Raw genomic sequence first — 5,489 nt, forward strand, 5'->3', positions numbered from 1 at the left:
ATGGCATCCACTTCCTAAAAAGCATGTCTCTGGAAACTCTATGAACTTTGAGAAACAATAATAGTTACAGAAATGCTTCCAGTATTTTGTTCATAGGGTCACTATGAGTCATGCTCAACTCAACGACAATCAACAACTAGTAGTGTTAGGGAGCTCTGGTGACCTAACGGTAAGAAAATATGCTGCAACCCACCACCTGATCCTTAGGATAAGGATGGATAATCTCCTCCTGTGTGATTCTGTGCGTCTGAAAACTCACTGGAGGGTCAGTTCTGATTCAATGGTACACAACAACTGGTAGGATAGGGCTTGAATGCTATCCTAATATGTCTCATATATGAAATAAAATATTTTCTTCACAGAAAAGAAAACAAATATTTCATCACAGAAAAGTTAATCAATAGCTAGCAAAGACATTTTGAATAAACCATTGACAGCACAAAACATGTTTCATGTTCATGCATTGGAACACTTAACATAGTTAAAGTGTTAATATTAATTGTTTATCTATAAAGTCAACACAATTTTGATCAAAATTCCAACTTTCCTTACAGAAAGGAACTGTACACCTGTAACTGTAAAGAATGGAAGGAGGCCCCAGATAGCTGAAATAAAGATAACTAAATGCAAAAACTCACATGAAGACATTTAGAAAGAGATTTCTCTGTATATTGCTGACTATGCAAAGGTATTTCACTATGTAGATCATAACAATTTAAGGATAATACTGCAAAGAATGGAAATTGTAGAACACTGAATTATGCTCGCATAAAACATGTATATGGTCCCAGAAAGCAATAGTCAATGAACAAGGGGATATCACATTATTTAATATCAGAAAATATATATGTTATACCCATTAGCTATATTTCAATTGGTTAGATGAATAAATAATTCTAGAAGCTGAAGTATATGAAGAATATCACATGGCATCAGGGCTAGAGAAAAATTCATTCACACACTGTAGTAAGTAGATGATACAACATTGTTTGCTGAAAATGAACAAGGCCTGAAGCATTTACTGATAAAACTCAATGTCTCAAAACCGAAAATAAGCAACATCATGATAAATGAAGAAACTATTTAGTTTTTCTCAGATCCACAATTAGTGCCAATGGAAGCAGCAGTCAAGAAACAAAATGCTGCATTGTCCTAGATAAATCTAAAAGAAAGACTTTTTGAAAGCTTTAAAAATCAAAGATATCACGTGGAGAACTAAAGTGCACTTGACCAAGTTAATGTATTTTTAATGACTTATATGCATTTGAATAATGGGCAAGGAATAAATAAGACTAAAGAAGAACTGATGCCCTTATAGTTAATTATTAAATCTGGGAAAGAATACTGAACATACCATAGATATAGAGTCTTCTTAAAACTTTATAGTTTACCTTATTAAAAAGATCTAGCTTGAGTATTATGCTCTTTTTAAAAAATATTAGCTTATTTAAAAAATAAAATACATTGTTTTCAAAAACAAATTTTTTCCATTTCCCTCACACATCCCCCACCCATCAAATTGTACAACTCCATGATTAATCCTCCCCTTATGCTGCACATCCTCATCCCTCTGATCCCACCCTGCCCTACCTACCTTGGATCTTTATACTCATTCTGCAATAATGGTTTTATAAAATATTCCTTTTTGTGGGACTGAGTTCACTCAGCATCATGCTCTCCAGTCCCTCCCAAGATAGGTAATAATTTACAAAATCATTGCTCCTGCATGCTGCATAGTATTCCATTGTATGAATGTACCATAATTTCTCCATCCATTCATTTGTGGTTGGGCATTTGAGTTGTTTCCATGTTCTTGTGATGGTGAATAATCAACATTGGTGTGCAAGTCTCCATTTGTGCCTCAGTTATCATTTTCTGAGTATATTCCAAGTAGTGGAATAGCTTGGTTACATGGAATTACTATGTTCAGCTTTGTGAGGAAGCACCAAACTGCCTTCCAGATTGGTTGTACCATTTTACAACACAATCACAATATAAAAGAGTTCCTTTCTCACCATATCCTCTCCAATATCTATTCCTTGCTGTCCTGTTAAAATTTTGCTCTTTTATGAACTATCTTAATGGCATCAGATTGACAACAGCAGCTTGAAAATGTAGAGAGGAACATTAGGGGGAGAGCAATTTATATAATTGAAGGAAGAGCAAACAAAAAATGAAGGAAGAATAACTCAATAAAGAATAGTTGCACAACTCAAAGAATGTAATAAATGTTGATAAAATGTAAATGTAGAAACTCGATTTAGTATCTATTTTTCTGGGTACATTCTCAACAACAAAAATGAAATAAAGAACATTTAGAGGAAAAAATATAAGGGACTCAGTCCTCTTTTTTGTGGAGACTGAGAAAGGACAAGAGAGAACTTGTTAGATAATATTTTAGGGTTTAGAGGCAGAATGATCAGCATCAGAGACATCTTATATCGGGCACTAGATTTTTCTGCTTCTTCTTTCTCTTTCTCATCTACTCAGAACCTGCCCCAACATTTTCTGTAGACTCACCTCACTGAATGGACTTCCTTCTAGAAACTTGTATGCAATGACACTCACGCTTTTTTGTAAATTTTACTCAGTTCCTTTAAAACAAAAACATTTTTAACTAAATGATGCATTTACTGGGATTATACAATGTTAAATCTTAACCAAGAAAGTGGTTTGAGGGCGTTCTTTTTTTATTATTCATTCATTCATACATACTTTCCTTTCCCTTCCTCTTCCAATTCTCTTTGTAAGACTATTAATTGCCATACATATTATCATGGTTTCTGATCATCCATCCCTTTCAGAATGCCCTTCTCAATACTGTTAAAATGTTGTCATAGATGGAGATTTATTCTCTGGGTATCACCATTCATACCTAACACTGAACACCCCAAGTAATGTTACATAGAGTCTTGTTACCCCTTTAATTCTGCAATTACTGTACAGTAATGATATTTTGGAAGAATGACTTGGAACAACTCTGAGAGGCAAAATCTTATTATAAAAACTCCATTTAGAACATGCATGTACAAGGGTAATGCACTTTCACATTCTTTATAACTGTCAGTAACAGTGATTATTAATGTGGAAAGAATATTAAAAATGTAATTTCATATTTTATTGCCCTGGCTCATATTCTGTATTTTGATAAGTGTTGGTGATTTGCAACTCTTGCTTATAGTCAGGAAAAATTATTTTGTCTCTTGGTGATTGTGCTGCCAAATAGGCTGAAGAAAGAATGATCTGACCAATACTTCTAGAATTTGTTTCAAAGATCCTCATTAGGAGTGACTTAAGGAAGGGCTTTCAGGTTTTCAGAGCATGAGAGTAAAGAGAGAGAAGGAGAAAAAAGAGGAGTGTATTTTTAAATGCTTCTTAGCAGATTCGGATAGTCTGATATGCTTTCCTGTTGAGGAAACTACTTGGAGGTGTTCCAAGAAATGGTTGTGGGAAAGATGAGTTAGGTGTGCAGCATAAGAAATAGATACATGAAAAAAAGAAATTAAGCAACATTATCAAATCATATAGCAAAAGGGAAATAAAAAGTTTAAATGATGATTTATGAAGTTAGAAACCAGGCTGGTGTAGTGTTATTCTCTTCTCAAGAGATAGCATCAGTAAGTCTTTTTTGGTGTTGTTATTTGTATTTAGCTTCCCAGTATCCGATGTCTCATTTGAAAAAGGAAGATAATTATTTCATTCTTTTCCAGGTTCATTTTCATTTTGTGAGAATGTCTGTTTAAAGAGAAAGACCAGTATTTCTGATTCTTTCTTCTCAGAAGGAAGCTATTTTGTAACAGAATGAAACACTGAGGAAGAATGAAATTGCATTCTTTTTAAAAAATATTCAGTTCAAGATCTTTCCTAAAAAAATGATCTTTCCTCAAATACAACGCTCTAATAGAATACTATCCAAGTGTGTACAAAATAGACATGTTAATACAGCTAGTATTAAAATATATGCACCAACAGCTAAAGCCAAAAGGAGGAAGTTGAGTCTTTTTACCAACATTTGCAGTCTGAAATTAATAAAACATGAAATCAAGATACATTAATAATAATTAATGACTGAAATATAAAAGGTGAAGATAATGAAGAAGGAGTAGTAGTCAGAAAATACTGGCTTGGTGACAGAAATTAAGTTGGAGATCAAATAATTGAATTTTATAAATTAAATGATTTATTCATCATAAATACCTTTTGTAAGAAATACAAATGATGACAATGAACAATGGACCTCACCTGGTGAACTGTACAGAAGTCACACTGCCTGCATCCATGGTAAAATATCAGCAGTCAAAATGAGGCTAGATACTAGCTGTGGACAGACCGTCAATTATTCATGTGCACGTTCAAATTGAAGCTGAAGAAATTTAAAGAAAGTCCACAAGAACCAAAATATGGCCTTTAGTCTAGCCAATTTGAATTTAAAAATCATCTCAAGAATAGGTTTGAGGCACTGAACAGTAATGATTGAAAATCAGATTAGTTGAGGATGACATACAAGATGTAAGACGAAAAGAGCATTAACTATATAAAGGGAAAAGAAAGGCCATAATAGATGTCACAATAGACTCTGAAAATTGATAACTGGAACTTAGAGAATTAAGAAGTGAAAACAAAGGGAAGAGAAACAGAAGTAAAAGAAATGAACAAAAGATTTTAAAGGGCAGCTCAAGGAGCCAATATACAGTATTGTAACAGAATGAACAAAGAGCTGGAGTTGGAGAATAAAAAGCAAAGAACTCACTTTGCATCTCTCAAGTTAAAAGCACAGAAAACTAATGCAAGCTTCAAGTTGCAATACTGAAAGATGTTATTTATTTTTTTGAATGAGCCAGAAAGCATTATAAAAAAAAGATGGAAGGCATACACAGACACTGTACTATTTTATCAATATCTCTATCTCTATCTCTATATCATCTATCTGCCAATTGTAATGAAAGAAAAAGTTCAAGCTGCACTGAAGTCATTGGTTAAAAAATAATTCCCCAGGAATCAATGAGATACCAACAGATTTGTTTCAACTCACAGATGCAGCCTAAGATGCATTCATCAACTTATGTCAGGATATCTGGAAGACAGTGCTACCTGGCGAACTGATTGGAAGTGCACTGACAGAGAACTGCAAAGTTCAAGAGGGTTTAGAAGAGGCCATGAGAATATCATTACTGATGTCAGATGTACCTTACCAGAAAGTAGAGAAGACCAGAAAAATGTCTAATTTTTGTTTTATTGACTGGGCAAAGACAAACCATGGTTAATATTGAGAAGAATGAGAATTGCACAACATTTAATTATGCTCATGCAAAACCAATTCAAGAAATAGTCTGTATCATTTGGAAAAAACCCCAACAACCCCAACAAATTAAAACTTCTCCAGACACAGCAGAGAATATTTCAGACTCATTAAATAACCCATAGTCACAAAGGCAGAATATATGTTGATAGGGAAGAATTTGAACTGTTATGAATGAAAGTACAAATGA

Source organism: Elephantulus edwardii, unplaced genomic scaffold, assembly GCF_000299155.1.
Source record: "Elephantulus edwardii isolate Elephantulus edwardi_28Jun2011 unplaced genomic scaffold, EleEdw1.0 scaffold00005, whole genome shotgun sequence".
NCBI lineage: Eukaryota > Metazoa > Chordata > Mammalia > Macroscelidea > Macroscelididae > Elephantulus > Elephantulus edwardii.